The sequence below is a fragment of the Rana temporaria genome, chromosome 5, assembly GCF_905171775.1.
Source record: "Rana temporaria chromosome 5, aRanTem1.1, whole genome shotgun sequence".
Taxonomy (NCBI): Eukaryota; Metazoa; Chordata; class Amphibia; order Anura; family Ranidae; genus Rana; species Rana temporaria.
Genome location: NC_053493.1, coordinates 409,479,273 through 409,496,282, shown reverse-complemented (window position 1 = coordinate 409,496,282; position 17,010 = coordinate 409,479,273). Strand labels below are relative to the sequence as shown.

General features: G+C 42.9%; 1 protein-coding gene across 1 annotated transcript in view; it reads left to right on the top strand.

The window, feature by feature from the left end:
- TRAPPC9 (trafficking protein particle complex subunit 9) overlaps window positions 1-17,010 on the top strand; it is an 806,634-nt gene that overhangs the window by 405,066 nt on the left and 384,558 nt on the right. The gene's annotated exons all lie outside the window — the stretch shown is intronic.

The window sequence follows — 17,010 nt, the reverse complement described above, 5'->3', positions numbered from 1 at the left end:
AAGTGCCTGATTCACCAAGCACTTGCGTGAAAACATACGCTGGAAGCCTCCGGCGTAAGCCCGCGTAATTCAAAGGGGCGTGTGCCATTTAAATTAGGCGCGCACCCGCGCCGGAACTACTGCACATGCTCCATTTGAAATTCCCGCCGTGCTTTGCGCGAAGTGAAGTCATTTTTTCGAACGGCGACGACGTGCGACATGCGTAGCGTACTTTCGTATTCCCGGACGTTTTACGCAAGACAAAATTTTTTTTACATTTCGACGCGGGAACGACGGCCAGACTTTAAACAGCACATACGTATGCTGTCTAAAGTTAGGGCAGGTCAAACGACGCCTAAAATTGCGACGGGAAACTATACTAGCGACGACGTAACGAACGCGAAAATCCGTCGTGGATCGCTGTAACTGCTAATTTGCATACCTGACGCTGGAATACGACGCAAACTCCACCCAGCGGCGGCCGCGGTATTGCATCCTAAGATCCGACAGTGTAAAACAATTATACCTGTCGGATCTTAGGGCTATCTACGCGTAACTGATTCTATGAATCAGTCGCATAGATACTCTGAGAGATACGACGGAGTATCTGAGATACGACGGAGTATCTCCGCTGTGAATCTGGCCCTAAGTTTTTTCCTGAAGGCTCAGTGGTTTTCTTCCATGTGGATGTTTGTGGCTAGAGCGTTCCATAGCCGTGGTCCTTGGATTGCAAATCTTCGTTCTCCCTTTGATTTGTAGCGGGACTTGGGGATGGGGAGGAGGTTTTGGTTAGTTGATCGGAGAATGCGATTGGGTAGTGTTTTATTTTCTCGCATAAATATTGAGGAGTGTGTATTTGTGAGTGAGGCAGAGGGTCTTGAAAGTGACCCGATCCTTTACGGTTAGCCAATGAAGGGTCCTCAGGGATGGGGCGATGGATTCCCAGGGTTTTTTCCCCGTTTCCAGTCTGGCTGGACGACTTGTAGGCGTGAAATCTGGTATTTAGGTAGTCCTATGTAGAGGGAGATTGCGTAGTCCAGTCCAGTGTTAAGTAATATCTAAATTTTGTAAGGGTTTTGCCGGTTTTTAGTATGCATTCACATAGCTCTACAAAGACATACAGGGCCAGATTCAGATAGGTCAGCGTAACCTATTTGATTTACGTTACGCCGGTGCAAGTTTTTGAGGCAAGTGCTTTATTCAGAAAGCACTTGCCTCTAAAGTTGCGGCGGCGTATCGTAAATCCCCCGGCGGAATTCAAATTCCGCGGCTAGGGGGCGTGTAACATTTAAATCAGGAGTGTCCCTGCGCATGCGCCGTCCGTAAAATTTCCCAGCGTGCATTGCTCTAAATGACGTCGCTAGGACGTCATTGGTTTCGACGTGAACGTAAATTACATCCATCCGTATTCGCGAACGACTTGCGCAAACGACGTAAAAAATTCAAAACTCCGCGCGGGAACGGCGGCCATACCTAACATAGGATACCCCTCACATAGCAGGGGTAACTATACACCGGAAAAAGCCGAACGATGTAAAAAAAATGCGCCGGGCGGTCGTTTGTTTCTGAATCGGCGGAAATCCTCATTTGCATATTCGTCGCGTAAAAAAAACGAAACGCCACCTAGCGGCCGGCCTGGAATTGCAGCCTTAGATCCGACTGTGTAAGTCACTTACACCTGTCGGATCTTAGGGAGAGCTATGCGGAACCTGATTCTATGAATCAGGAACATAGATACGACGGACAGAACTCAGAGATACAACGGCGTATTAGGAGATACGCCGTCGTATCTCTATCTGAATCTGGCCCACAGAAATCTTTCAACCTATAGACATTTTTTTTTCTAAAATTTGTGGCTTCTAGGAAGTCCCAGTTTTGAAATCACACTCATGTTTACAAATGCTTCAAGCTCTCTTAACCTCCTTAAAGTGGATGTAAACCCACTCTAATCCTTTCTAAACTACGGCCATAGTCCTGATCTATAAGGGTATAGATGCCTCCTGCATGTATCCTTACCTGTCCAATGTCTCCCCTCTGTCTGTTATGAGACCTAAAAAACGGCAGATTCTGTGGGTGGGTCTGTTGTCAGGAGCTTGGTGGGTGGAGTCGTGATGTCAGTCAGGCTCCCCGCCCACCTCTACACTCCCCTTGTCAACATGCATTTTGTCCTGTGTATTCCTTACACTAAATTCTGCTATGATCACTAACATCCAGTCAAAATCCAGAAAAGTAACCACATGACTTAAGAAAAGGAGTGGGGGTGGGAATTAAAAAAATAATGCCTGTCTCCAGGCTAGTGCGTGAGATATGTAAATAACCTGTCATTCACAGCAAGGGGGAAGAACGGACTAAGGTTTTCTCCTGTTTGTCCGTTTGTTTCACTGAAAAAAGAAACAAGGATTGCTCAGAGCTGGATTAACTCTATGTGGCAAGACTGGGCACAGATGATAGGAAAAATTTTACTCTACATTGTGACAGCAAGAAAAATAAATAAAAATTTTGGGTTCACATCCACTTTAACCACTTAAGACCCGGACCTTTAGGCAGCTAAAGGACCCGGCCAGGTTTTGCGATTCGGCACTGCGTCGCTTTAACAGACAGTTGCGCGGTCGTGCGACGTGGCTCCCAAACAAAATTGGCGTCCTTTTTTCCCCACAAATAGAGCTTTCTTTTGGTGGTATTTGATCACCTCTGCGGTTTTTATTTTTTGCGCTATAAACAAAAATAGAGAGACAATTTTTTTAAAAATGCAATATTTTTTACTTTTTGCTAAAATGAATATCCCTCAAAAATATATATAAAAACAAACATTTTTTTCCTCAGTTTAGGCCGATACGTATTCTTCTACCTATTTTTGGTAAAAAGAATCGCAATAAGCATTTATTGGTTGGTTGGCACAAAATTTTTAGCGTTTAGTTTAATTGCATTTTTATTATTTTTTTTACTACTAATGGCGGCGATCAGCGATTTTTTTCGTGACTGCGACATTATGGCGGACACTTCTGACAATTTTTACACATTTTTGGGACCATTGTCATTTTCACAGCAAAAAATGCTATAAAATGCACTGTTTACTGTGAAAATGACAATTGCAGTTTGGAAATTTACCATTAGGGGGCGCTGAAGGGGTTAAGTGTGACCTAATATGTGTTTCTAACTATAGGGGGCGGGGCTGGACGTGTGACGTCATTGATCGTGCTTCCCTATAACAGGATACACAAGATTGATGACGGCGCCACAGTGAAGAACGGGGAAGCTGTATTTACACACAGCTCTCCCCGTTCTTCAGCTCCAGGGACTGATCGCGGGACTCCAGCGGCGATCGGGTCCCGGAGCTTCGGACCGGGGTGCGCCCGCGACCCACGGCTGGGTACTAGCAGAGGACGTACCTGTACGTGCCTGTGCCCAGCCGTGCCATTCTGCCGATGTAAATGTGCAGGAGGCGGTCCTTAAGTGGTTAAAGAGACAGTATTTGCAGACTTGCTTCGCCTGGCTTATTATATTTAATGCAGCTTTGGAATGGGAACATGATGAGTGACTCTTTTAAGCCATCATGTGACGGACCACCTGGCACCATGCCTGGGTGCCTCTGCCAAGATACAGTTTCCTCCACTCTGGAACCAGGAACATGTCATTATAGCGAAATATTGCCCCCAAGAACTAGACGACACTAGCTTAGGTGCAAACAGGAACTCTTTATTGAAAACTCACAGAATTTATACCACACAAAATCAGATAAGAGCTTGATCACATTATCCTAAACAATGCTAACTTTAAACGGTAATATCAGTACATCTAATGAACAGTTAGCAGCTAACAGTAACCTAATTAAACAGTGATCTAATTACCGTATTTATCGCGGTATAACGCGCTCCCGCGTATACCGCGCACCCCTAAGTTTGCCCCGAATCCTGTGGAAAAAATTTTTTTTTGTACTTACAGTTTTGGTGTCTTGCGCGGCGTCCATCGGCGGCCTCGTCGGGTCCGGCGTTCGTCTGCGGCTTCAGGTGTCCTCTTCGTCGGGTCCGGCGTCCTTCTGCGGGCTTCGGGTGTCCTCTTCGTCGCGTCCGTCTGCGGGCTTCGGGTGTCCTCTTCGTCGGGTCCGGCGTCCTCACGTCCTCCCCGCTCGTTTCCGCGCCGAGTTTTGAATACTGCGCCAACATATACAGAGCGCAGTACACTCGTGTATTGTCGGGCAGGCTCGGCAACTTTCGCGCTGACGTCCTGTACGTCCAGGACGTGAGCGCGGAAGGAGCCGAGACTGCCCGACTATACCCGAGTGTACTGCGCTCGGTATATGTTGGCGCAGTATTCAAAACTCGGCGCGGGAAAGCGGGTATCGGCGTATACCGCGCACCCACGATTTTGCCCTGATTTTCAGGACAAAAAAGTGCGCGGTATACGCCGATAAATACGGTAATCAACAGCCAGGCACCCAGACAAGCTTTGATTGGTGGAGGAGCCCACCCCAGACATTCTGCCGCTTACATAGGGGTACATGTAACCGAGACCAATGTGACCAGCTTTTTCCAACGAACATGTATAGTTACACATAAAACAAACCAGGAATAGTCTTTAGGGCAAATAGAAGGAAGCAGTTCTTCAAAAATCTAACAAAAAGGGAAATACAACAAATAACAATAATAAGGGTGAATGTGGAGAGAAAAGGTCCCGTGTGGCCAGTGTACACCGTGACAAACCGGCTATGAAATCTGAAAACCTTGGAAATGTAGTAACGCTCCTCTCAGGGGACAGCAATGGCAAGGAAAAGTGTGGAATGATATATTTGCTGACTTGCCTTATCTGGATTATTGCACTAAATGTAGCCCTAGAGGAGATACTAACAAAATCAATGTGCTGCTAAAAATAATAATAAAAAAGTATTACAAGTAGATAGCACACATTGCACACAAAAATTATATATACTGTAAATACATTTTTTTTACACTATATCTTTTTAAAATATAAGATTTTTTTTATTTAACCACTTCCATACCAGGCACTTATACACCTTCCTGCCCAGACCAATTTTCAGCTTTCAGCGCTGTTGCACTTTGAATGACAATTGCGCCGTCATGCTACACTGTACCCAAACATACATTTTTATCACAAATAGAGCTTTCTTTTGATGGTATTTGATCACCTCTGGGATTTTATTTTCTGCAAAAAAAAAAAAAAGAGAAAATTTACAGAAATTATTTTTTTTTGTTTCAGTTACAAAACATTGTAAATAATTATGTTTTCTCCTTCACTGATGGGCACTGATGGTACTACACTGACTGGCACTGCACTGACGAGCACTGATAAGGTGGCACTGATGGGCACCGATGAGGTGGCACTGATGGGCACCAATGAGGTGGCACTGATGAGGTGGCACTGATGGACACTGATAGGCAGCATGGATGGGCACTGATAGGCAGCATGGATGGGCACTGATAGGCAGCACAGGTGGGCACTGATAGACAGTATGGATGGGCAATGATAGGTCGCATGGATAGGCACTGATAGGTGGCACTGATGGGCGGTATGGATGGGCATAGATAGGCACTGATAGGTGGCACAGATGGGCATGGATGGGCACTATAGGTGGCACAGATTGGCATGGATGGGCACTGATGTACTGTAATGTGTTGTACTAATGGATGCCAATCAGTGCCAAACAATAATGCCTGCCAATCAGTGATGCCCATTGTGGGCACTGATTGGCATACATTGTGGGCACTGATTGGCATCCATTAGGCATCCATTATACATTTCTGATTGGCATCCCTGGTGGTCTAGGTTGGCATACCTGTGGTGGGCATCCCTGGTGGTCTGGTGGCATCCCCAGTGGTCCAGTGTGGGCATCCTCGGGGGGGGGGGGGCTGCACTGATAATTGATCAACACAAACCCCCCCTGTCAAAGGAACAGCCGATCGGCTCTCCTCTACTCGCGTCTGACAGATTACCGGCTTTTCCTGTTTACATCGTGATCAGCCGTGATTGGACACGGCTGATCACGTGGTAAAGAGTCTCCGTCAGAGATTCTTTACCTAGATCAGTGTTGCGGGGGCGCGCAGCGGCTCAATATCCTGAAGACGTCATATGACGTTCAGTCAGGAGATTGAAACCACTTTGGCGCTGTCGTTTTGCTATATGGTGGGCGGCAAGTGGTTAAAAAAAAAAAAATATATATATATATATATATATATATATATTTAATGTGTGTGTGTGTGTATATATATATATATGTATATATACAGTCACTGACAAAAGTCTTTTCGCTTGTGTACAAATTGACCTGAAGTGCCGCTAAAATATATTTCTAATCAAGATTTTGTTACAAGAAATGGGTCATTTTAATCCCAACAGCTTTTGTAATAATGTTTCAGTGCAAAACGAAACTGACAAAAAGTATTCTAATATTCACAGCTTGGTAAAGCCCATTGAGTCAATTTTTGCCAAGACATAAGTGTTGTCGCCTTGTTATATGAGCTTCACCTGTGACTTATAATGGATCAATTAGGTCTCAGGTGTGTATAAAAAGAACACCAGTACACTAGACCTTCTCAACTGCAACTAGACCTCTGCAAAGTGCTGATTATCGAGAGGCTGAAGACCAGATCCACTGCTGATGTGGCAGAACCTTCAATGTGTCTCAGCGTCAAGTTCAGAGGATAAAAAAATACGTTTTGGACAAGGCCAGGTCAGGCCGACCCCTCAAGACAACTGCTCGAGAGGACTGTTTGTTGGCTCGAAAATCCAAGGCCAGCCCATTTTCCACTGCAGCAGAGCTCCACGAGACCTGGTCACCTGAAGTCCCTGTGTCAACCAGAACAGTTTGTTGGATTCTGTCTCGAAATGGCCTCCATGGTCGAATCAGTGCCCAAAAGCCAGCACTAAACAAAAGACAATTGAAAAACCGTGTGGCATATGCCAAGGGCCACAGCCTGCCAAAAGGATGGACTCTGGAAAAGTGGCAGAAGGTGGATTTTTCTGATGAATCTTCTGTTGAATTACACCACAGTCGCCGCAAATATTGCAGGAGACCTACTGGAACCCGCATGGAGCCGAGATTTACCCAGAAAACAGTGAAGTTTGGTGGAGGCAAAATCATGGTCTGGGGTTACATCCAGTATGGGGGTGTGCGAGGGATCTGCAGGGTGGAAGGCAAAATCAATAGTCTAAAATGCCAAGAAATCTTAGCTACCTCTTATATTCCCAACTATAAAAAAGGCCAAATCCATCGTATACTTCCATCTTCACATCAAAGTTCCTTAAGGCGAAGAAGATCAAGATGCTCTAGGATTGGCCAGCCCAGTCACCAGACATGAACATCATTGAGCATACCCATGTTTCCCCCGAAAATAAGCCTGGGTCTTATATTAATTATGCCAACAAAAGACACAGTAGGGCTTATTTTCGGGGTAGGTCTTACCATGTAATGTGCTTTCTTCTCTCCCCCTCTCCCTGCCTGCCTGTCAGGAATCCCCAGTGTAAACTGAGTTAAAATGCTTGTAATATTCTATAATCCACTATTACAGTAGTATATAATGTACAATGTGTGTGTTTCTGTAATATAATTGTGCCAAATACATTTGTTATAGCGCCGCTCTGCACTTCTTTTACCCGCCGGAGCTCTCTTCCCCGCAATTATATTACAGAAACACACACATTGTACATTATAAACTACTGTAATATAGTAGATTTTAGGATTTTACAAGCATTTTTAACTAGGGCTTATTTTCGGGGTAGGGCTTATATTGCAGCCCTCCTGGAAAATAACGCTAGGTCTTATTTTCAGGGTAGGTCTTATTTTTGGGGAAACAGGGTATGTGGTGTAGGATGAAAGAGGAAGCATGGAAGACGAAACCAAAGATTATTGATGAACTCTGGGAGGCATGCAAGACTGTTTTCTTTGCTATTCCTGATGACTTCATCAATAAATTGTATGTATCCTTGCCAAACCGCATGGATGCCGTCCTTCAAGCTCATGGAAGCCATACAAGATATTACATTTGGATCTCACAGCACCACTACTTAATTTGCTGACATATTTTTGGATTTTCAGTAAAGTTGTTCAATTTCTGTATAGGCGACAAAACTTTTGTCTTGCCAAAATTTGACCTTTATGTCTTGATTAAATGATAAATATTTTTCAGTGAAACTAATTTATTTCAGTGCATTAAACATTGTAACGGTCACCACCGTTTACGACCTTCCATCCCATCCAAGACAGCTTATCGACACTCGAACCAACAGGACCCGATCCATATCAATTCCCCAGAATCAAGACGAGACACAGCTCTGTACTTGTTCCAAATGTAATGACACTTTAATGGTTTCTTCTCAGCTTTTTATGCAGTTACAATCATGTGACAGTATTCAAAGGGACAATGAGATCTCCACCCCCCTAATCACACACCAAGGCTAATTACTAACCATTCTAGACGTGTCGGCGCCGGCCTATAATTATCAATGTCTAATCACTGCACATTCCTTCATTAACAGCATAACAAACAAAACACCATCACACACTGAGTTCCCTAGGCAGACGTTCCGTCTCCGCATACAGCTTGACACCTATTCACACCTCTGAGCATCAGTAGGCTTTAGACAGTGTTATCACACAATTAAAGGCCTTTCAAGAGCCAGCCTTATTTAACATGTTAGCAGTCTTCACAGAGAGATGAGTCACTATTTACTGGTTGGGTCACAATTAACCAACAACTTGCAATCTCTCAAGATCCTGCAATATGAACTATTATTAATGTCCCATCTCATGTAATACATGAATTATGATTAGCCACCCTATGCCCAAAAGGGGCACAGGGTGAACTTAGACCCAAGAGTTCTTAGGGCTGCTGGCACAGGAGTATCCCCCATCCCTCAAAAGTCTCTGGGTGTCACGGGTCATCCTGTTACAAACATCATTTGGGAGGGCTTTAGCTTTTCATATGAGCTATTTCTAACACCAATTGATTATTTAAAAGTCAGGTTAATAGCAGGAGTTTCTACAAAATAGAAAAGCGACAAGACTTTTATCAGGGACTGTATGTATATATATGTTGGCCTCCCACTTCCTGTCTCCATGCACTTGTTTCAGCCACACATCATTCCTCTGGACCGGCTTCCCCGCCGTGACAACGGTAGACCATGACTGCACAAAAGTGTGTTTGGCATGGACATGTCTAATCTCCGCTAGGGGTGCCATATGACCTGGTTGACAAAACAGAGGAATTCATTGCGAGACCGTTGTCACCCAGCAACAGGAAGTGCCTGGACAAAGACCTTCATAGCAAGATCACCAGGAATTTATTTATTAAAATCTTCCCGCCTGGTCTATAGTGGATTGATAGCCGGGCGGTGGCTTTACCATCTAACTGGACATCAAAAATTATTAATAAAAATGCCATAAAACTATCCCGTATTTTGTAAACGCTATCAATTTTGCGCAAACCAATCGATAAACGCTTATTGCGATTTTTTTTTTTACCAAAAATAGGTAGAAGAATACGTATCGTCCGCCTAAACTGAGAAAAAAATGTTTTTTATATATATTTTTGGGGATATTTATTATAGCAAAAAGTAAAACATATTGATTTTTTTTCAAAATTGCGCTCTATTTTTGTTTATAGCGCAAAAAATAAAAACCGTAAAGGTGATCAAATACCACCAAAAGAAAGCTCTATTTGTGGGGAAAAAAGGACTCCAATTTTGTTTGGGAGCCACGTCGCACGACCGCGCAATTGTCAGTTAAAGCGACGCAGTGCCGAATCGCAAAAAGGGGCCTGGTCCTTTACTTGCATAATGGTCCGGGTCTCAAGTGGTTAAAGGGGGACGTACCTGTACGCCCTTATGCCCAGCCATGCCATTCTTTCAACGTATATCGTCGTGCGGCGGTCCTTAAGTGGTTAAATACATGTGTTCTAAATATTTTCTATCTAATGTCTATCAGAACGGCTTAAGCTTGCAGCCCCCCCCCCACCCCCACCCCTGCACAGCACCGGCTTTGAAAAATACAAATCTGCCGCATCAAGTGCCTTTATTACAAAACAACAAACTCTGAATTGCATCGGGACGGCCAAGTGTTGAAAGGCCATCTTCTCTATCGAGTGCTCTATTCACATTGTAATCAATTTAGTTTGCTCGGCTGGTCCTCGCGGGATTCCAACGTCTCCACTGCTCTCCCTAGGCGCTTCCTTTGAGCATTTTAAAGCAGCAAGGAAGAAAAAAAAAAAAAAATCCCTTTTTGGTTTGTACTAATCAGATACAGGAAGCGCGTTGTTCTATTCCCGCAGCGGTCTGACGGGCCGTTTCTGCGTACGAAGAGGACATTTCCATTGAAATAAATTTCCATCTGTTTGACACTCCGGAGTTTGGATAACCTGTATTAAACTGCCATGATGAGAAAAAGTTTTAGACAAAAGTGGAACTTTTTTTTTTAGTTGTACTGAAGTCAGAAGCTGCCTTTTTTTTATTTTTTTTTTATTTTTATTGGCACGCTTTGATGTCTGATTTTAACCACTTAAGGACCCGACCAATATGCTGCTAAATGACCCAAGGGGTTTTTACAATTCGGCACTGCATCGCTTTAACAGACAATTGCGCGGTCGTGCGACGTGGCTCCCAAACAAAATTGGCGTCCTTTTTTCCCCACAAATAGAGCTTTCTTTTGGTGGTATTTGATCACCTCTGCGGTTTTTATTTTTTGCGCTATAAACAAAAATAGAGTGACAATTTTGAAAAAAATGCAATATTTTTTACTTTTTGCTGTAATAAATATCCCCCAAAAATATATATAACATTTTTTCCTCAGTTTAGGCCGATACGTATTCTTCTACATATTTTTGGTAAAAAAATATCGCAATAAGCGTTTATCGGTTGGTTTGCGCGAAATTTATAGCGTTTACAAAATAGGGGACAGTTTTATTGCATTTTTATTAATTTTTTTTTTTACTACTAATCAGCGATTTTTTTCGTTACTGCGACATTATGGCGGACACTTCGGACAATTTTGACACATTTTTGGGACCATTGTCATTTTCACAGCAAAAAATGCATTTAAATTGCATTGTTTATTGTGAAAATGACAGTTGCAGTTTGGGAGTTAACCACAGGGGGCACTGTAGGAGTTAGGGTTCACCTAGTGTGTGTTTACAATTGTAGGGGGGTGTGGCTGTAGGTCTGATGTCATCGATCGAGTCTCCCTATAAAAGGGATCACTCGATCGATGCAGCCGCCACAGTGAAGCACGGGGAAGCCGTGTTTACATACGGCTCTACCCGTTCTTCAGCTCCAGGGAGCGATCGCGACGGAGCGGCTATAAACGAATAGCCGCGCCGTCGTCCCGTCCCGCTCCTGAAGCCACGGGGACCGCCGCATGTACCGCGGGGGTCCCGATCGGACCCCCGACCCACGTCAAGCAGAGCACGTACAGGTACGTACATGTGCCTGTCCGTGCCATTCTGCCGACGTATATGTACATGCGGCGGTCCGGAAGTGGTTAAGGACCTTGGGTGTTTTTCAGATTTGGTGTTTGTAAGACTAAAACAGTTTTTTTTTGCTAGAAAATTACTTAAAATCCTCAAACATTATATATATTTTTTTCTAACACCCTAGAGAATAAAATGGCGGTCATTGCAATACTTTTTGTCACACCGTATTTGCGCAGCGGTCTTACAAGCGCACTGTTTTTGGAAAAAAATTCACTTTTTTGAATTAGAAAATAAGACAACAATAAATTTGGCCCAATTTTTTTATATATTGTGAAAGGTAATGTTACGCCGAGTAAAATGATACCCAACATGTGACGCTTCAAAATTGCGCCCGCTCGTGGAATGGCGTCAAACTTTTACCCTTAAAAATCTCGATAAGCGACGTTTAAAAAATTCTACAGGTTGCATGTTTTGAGCTACAGAGGAGGTCTGGGGCTAGAATTATTGCTCTCGCTCTAATGATCATTTTTTTTTTGTTTTCTTATTTATTTTTATTTATTTTATTATTTTTTACACAAAAAAAAACTTTCGGAAAATCGTGACGCGACCGTCGGAAGCCTGTCGGAAGCCTGTCAATCAAATAGGAACGCCCAGTCCCGCAGCCCATACCCGGAAGCGGCGGAGAAAATCTATCTCTAAAACGGTAATTACTGCTTAGATTTAAAAAAAAAACACCCGATTCTGCTTCACAAAATGATCCTCAATCTAATGTTAAAAATTGAGTTTTTGGGTGAACCTCCACTTTAAATATGAGATCCGGGGTCAAAAAGACGCCACATCTCATATTTAGACTTAAATGCAAAAAAAAATAAAAAAAGGAAAATGTTATCATTTGAAAAAATGACAAAAATATTGCTTTAAGAAGCATGGGCAGAAGTGCCGTTTTGACGTCACTTCCACCCTGCTATACTATAGGGACGGGTGGGGGCCATCTTGCCTTCACTCCGCCGCTACCGACGGCTCCGGTAAGCGGCGGGAGAGCGGCGGGAGGGTCCCCTCTCCCGCCGCCGATAACGTTGATCTTGTGGCGAATCCGCCACGGAGACCACCGTTATCGTTTACAGGACCGCTCACGCTGAAGATGGATATCTCGGTTGTGGCAGCAGCTGCTGCCGTTACCGAGAAATCCATCTTTAAAAAAAGGACGTATATCTGCGTGAGGAGGTCCTTAAGTGGTTAACCACTTCAGTCCCGGAAGACTTTACCCCCTTCCTGACCAGAGCACTTATTGCGTTACGGCACTGCGTCGCTTTAACTAACAATTGCGCTGTCGTGCGTCGTGGCTTCCATACAAAGTTGATGTCTTTTTTTCCCCCACAAATAGAGCTTTCTTTTTTTCTATTTTTTGCTATAATAAATATCACCCTAAAAATATAAAAAAAATAAAAATGTTTTCCTCAGTTTAGGCCGATACGTATTCTTCTACATATTTTTTTGGGAAAAAAAAATTGTCAATAAGCGTATATTGATTAGTTTGCGCAAAAGTTATAGCGTTTACAAAATAGCTGATAGATTTATAGCATTTTGTTAATATTTTTTTTTATTAGTAATGGCGGCGATCTGCGTTTTTTTTTATTGTGACTGCAACATTATGGCGGACACATCGGACTAGGGCTGCAAGTAACGATTATTTTCATAATCGATTAGTTGGCTGATTATTGTTTTGATTAACTACTTGCCGACCAGCCACCGTCATTTTACGGCGGCAGGTCAGCTCCCCTGCGCGAGAGCCCGTAGCTATACGTTGGCTCTCGCGCTGGCCACTAGGGGCGTGTGCCGGACACACGCAATCGCTCGTTACAGAGCGGGGACCGGGAGCTGTGTGTGTAAACACACAGCTCCCGGTCCTGTCAGGGAGGAAAATGCTGATCTTCTGTTCATACAATGTATGAACAGCGATCAGTCATTTCCCCTAGTGAGGCCACCCCCCCTACAGTTAGAACACACCCAGGGAACATACTTAACCCCTTCCCCGCCACCTAGTGTTAACCCCTTCACTGCCAGTGGCATTTTTATATTAATCCAATGCATTTTTATAGCACTGATCGCTATAAAAATGTCAATGGTCCCAAAAATGTGTCAAAAGTGTCCGAGGTATCTAGGCCCTCTCGTCCACATTGAGGTCACGTTCCTCCAACCCAAACTTGCTCTTCCATGTGGACCTTTGTGGACCTTGCTTTGTGTACTGGTGATCAGTCATGTTGGAACAGGAAGGGGCCGACCCAAACTGTTCCCACAAAGTTGGGAGCATGAAATTGTCCAAAATGTCTTGGTATGCTGACACCTTAAGAGTTCCCTTCACTGGAACTAAGGGGCCAAGCCCAACCCCTAAAGAGCAACCCCACACCATAATCCCCTTTCCACCAAATTATTTGGACCAGTGCATGAAGCAAGGTCCATAAAGACATGGATTTGGGGTGGTGGAACTTGACTGGCCTGCACCTCAAGCTGATACAACATCTTTGTGATGAATTAGAGTGGAGACTGCAAACCAGGCCTTCTTGTCCACATCAGTGCCTTCTGGAAGAATGGTCACACATTCCCGTTTGACACACTCCTAAACCTTGTGGACAGCCTTCCCAGAAGAGTTGAAGCTGTTATAGCTGCAAAGGGTGGGGCCAACTCAAAATTGAACCCTACAGACTAAGACTGGGATGCGTGGCCCTTTGCTAGTCTTTTTCCGACCTTTGGAGCACAATTCCTACCACTGATATGAGGCACTATTCATCCCACTGACACCAACAATGGGGCAGTATATCATCCACCGATTCCAATGATGGAATACTATACCTCCTACTAATAGAGAGAATACTATTCCTCCTATTGACCACCAACCCTGAGGCCATATTTATTCTCACTGATGCTGGGCCCGTAACATTTTCTGCCCCTGCTGGCCACAATCCGGCCCTCCTCTGAAGGACAATAAAGTGGCCCTTTGTTTGAAAAGTTTGGAGACCCCTGATTTAACCCATTGACCCACAAAGTTAGATTCCCCCACCCCAAGGGCTTTGCCTCCCAAAAACCTGTAAAGTTCCACTATATAAAATTCTAGAGCTCTCATATATAGGATATTTCTTAGTTGCAAAATCCCTCCATCAACCCGTTTCATTAAGGCAGAGGGTTTATTAGTGTTGCATTTATTCCTAAAATATTTGAGGCATTAAAAAAAAAGAAAAGAAAACCGAGTCTACGAGCCAATTAAATTTCTTCTATATTCCCCGCTATTCACACGGAGACAAGATACTGAGTTATCCTCTGCAAGGAGAAAAAAAATAAAAATTAAAGTTGGAAGTGTGTAAATCCTAATTTAAGTCCATTAATGTCGTCTTTGCCGCTCGGCTGTGCGAGCCAGAGATTATATATAAAGCTTGGTGGCTTTTTTTTTTGCAAATAATTGGTTTGGAGTTTGAAAGTGTCTGTTTGTTACGCGGAAAGCGAACGCCGGTTAGAAGCGACATTAGTAGAACAGAGGAGCCGAGTCCGATATTGTCCTTTCATTCCCCGCGAATATCCGCGGACTGCTACCTTGAAGATAAAAAGTTCATTGTGAGACGTGGAGTGCTCACCCAGCCGTGTCCCGGCACGGTCCCAGTTGGCGCCAATGTTTTGCTGACCACAGCCAACGTTTAATGTGGAAGATGTAGATTCTGGGTGTGCGGTTTTTTTCGCACTTCCAACTTCTGTTTTAACCTTGTCTTTCACAACTTCCGACAAAAATTTGATAGGAAAATTTGTTGAAGTAAAAATAATTTTTAATTATTAAAATTATTTTAAATTATTATTATTTTTAATTATTAGAATTAAAATATAGAATCACCCAGCTGTGCCCCCTCACTCCCAGTTGGCGCCTATGTTTAGCTGACCACAATCAACATCTAATGTGGAAGATGTAGATTCTGGGTGTGCGCTTTCTTTTATTTTTTTGTTTTTTTTTCGCATTGTCTTTTGTAACCTCTGACAAAAATTTGATGGAAAAATTTGTCAAAGTAAAAATAATTTAAAACATTTAAAAAATATGGAATCGCCAAGCCGTGTCCCGGCACGGTCCCAGTTGGTGCCAATGTTTTGCTGACCACAGCCAACGTCTAATGTGGAAGATGTAGATTCTGGGTGTGCGTTTTTTTTTTTCGCACTTCCAACTTCTGTTTTAACCTTGTCTTTCACAACTTCCGACAACAATTTGATAGGAAAATTTGTTGAAATAAAAATAATTTTAAATTATTTAAAAAAATATAGAATCACCCAGCTCTGCCCCCTCACTCCCAGTTGGCGCCTATGTTTAGCTGACCACAATCAACATCTAATGTGGAAGATGTAGATTCTGGGTGTGCGCTTTCTTTTGTTTTTTATTTTTTTTTCGCATTGTCTTTTGTAACCTCTGACAAAAATTTGATGGGAAAATTTGTTAAAGTAAAAATAATTTAAAACATTTAAAAAATATGGAATCGCCAAGCCGTGTCCCGGCGCCAATGTGTTCCAGTTGGCGCCAATGTTTTGCTGACCACAATCAACATCTAATGTGGAAGATGTAGATTCTGGGTGTGCGCTTTCTTTCTTTTTTTTTCGCATTGTCTTTTATAACCTCTAACAAAAACTTGATGGGGAAATTTGTCAAAGTAAAAATAATTTAAAACATTTAAAAAATATGGAATCACCGGTTCACATTTGGCGCCAATGTTTTGCTGACCACAGCCAACGGCAAATGTGGAAGATGTAGATTCTGGGCGTGCGTTTTCTTTTCAATTTCTGTTTTAATCTTGTCTTTATAACCTCTGACAAACATTTGATAGGAAAATATAGAATCACCCAGCCGTGTCTTTATAACCTCCGACAAAATTTTTTGATGGGAAAATATAGAATCACCCAGCCGTGTCTTTATAGCCTCCGACAAAAATTTGATAGGGAAATATAGAATCACCCAGCTGTGTCTTTATAACCTCCGACAAAATATTGTCGAAGTAAAAATTATTTTAAATATTTTAAAAAATATAGATTCACTCAGCCGTGTCCCGGTACTCCCAGTTGGCGCCAATGTTTTGCTGACCACAGCCAACATCTAATGTGGAAGATGTCGATTCTGGTTGTGTGTTCTCTTTTATTTATTTTTTTCGCATTTCCAACTTCTGTTTTAACCTTGTCTTTCATAACCTCCGAAAAAATTTAATAGGAAAATTTGTCGAAGTAAAAACGATTTAAAATATTTAAAAAAATATAGATTCACCCAGCCGTGTCCCAGCACTCCCAGTTGGCGCCAATGTTTTGCTGACCACAGCCAACATCTAATGTGGAAGATGTCGATTCTGGTTGTGTGTTCTCTTTTATTTATTTTTTTCGCATTTCCAACTTCTGTTTTAACCTTGTCTTTCATAACCTCCGAAAAATTTTTATAGGAAAATTTGTCGAAGTAAAAACGATTTAAAATATTTAAAAAAATATAGATTCACCCAGCCGTGTCCCAGCACTCCCAGTTGGCGCCAATGTTTTGCTGACCACAGCCAACATCTAATGTGGAAGATGTCGATTCTGGTTGTGTGTTCTCTTTTATTTATTTTTT